The sequence below is a fragment of the Panulirus ornatus genome, chromosome 1, assembly GCF_036320965.1.
Source record: "Panulirus ornatus isolate Po-2019 chromosome 1, ASM3632096v1, whole genome shotgun sequence".
Lineage (NCBI taxonomy): Eukaryota > Metazoa > Arthropoda > Malacostraca > Decapoda > Palinuridae > Panulirus > Panulirus ornatus.
In genome coordinates, this window is record NC_092224.1 from 26,288,141 (window position 1) to 26,289,329 (window position 1,189).

The following is a 1,189-nucleotide window of genomic DNA, read 5'->3' on the forward strand; positions in this document are numbered from 1 at the left end:
TCAGTTGCCCGTAACTTCCCAGCCAACACATAGAAAAGAATTAATGTAATTTTGGGTGACTGAAAATTTCCCGAGCTGGGTGCTCTTGGTCGATTTATTAAACGTTATTTGAGCTCAGATTTTTTTTTTTTCCTAAATGTAAACCACATCTAACTGACATGTATTACTTACGAGAAGCAGTGTCTTGCGAAACTAGGTGTTCCAGGCCGATTTGTTAAAAGCCCTATTTAGAGCCCGGAGCAGAGTTTTAAAGGTAAGTTTACCCTATAGCCTTGTCAAAATTGCATTCACTCAAGTAGCGTGTGTCATTTTCGTTGATCTTAGACCTACGGAACCCGGTGTTCCGAGCAAATTTGTCAGTAATGGTATTCAGCGCCCCGATCGTAGTTCTAGAGATATAATTGGCGAGTCTTTCATGATTGGGTAGATCACATTCATCGAAGTTGATTGTCCAGGACGATTTGACAGTAATGTTACTTGAAGCCCCGAGCGGAATTTAGAAAGTAGGTCATGATAGTTTTTCCTGATTGCGTAAATTGCTTTCATTTATGTAGTGCATATTATTTTGGGTTGACTAAAATCAGAGCTATGCGTCCCAGAGCCTTTTATCAATATAACGAAGGATATTTTTTTGTTATAACGGCTTGAAAATAATCATAATGAAAAAAGATATAATCTGCCATCAGGAGCTTCCTCACGCTATGCAATATTTCTTGCGTTTCCCCCCCCCCCTTTTTATGGCGTATAAGTGCTGATTTGTGATATATTGTGCTGTTCCGACTTTTACCCCAACCAGTAGCCTGAATAAACAGAAAGGTGTGTATGCAGATTCCGAGCGATATGGCATGGTGTTTGGGGGAACTAGATCTAACATACAGTCACTGACATGAACAAGGGGATATGAAGCGTTCAAAAGACAGCACGGAAGAGTCGATAATAACCTGAGCTGTACACAGGGAGCTTTGATTTTGGTGCATTAAATATGGCATTCAAATGGAGAGTGGCTGTGAGGAATTAAAGCTGTTCATTGTCTGTTCCTGGCGCTACAACGCTAACTGAAAGCAGCAAAATGATATATATATATATATATATATATATATATATATATATATATATATATATATATATATATATATATATAGATTACTGGAAATAGCTGGGATGAACGAGACAGCGGCGCTTCATGAAT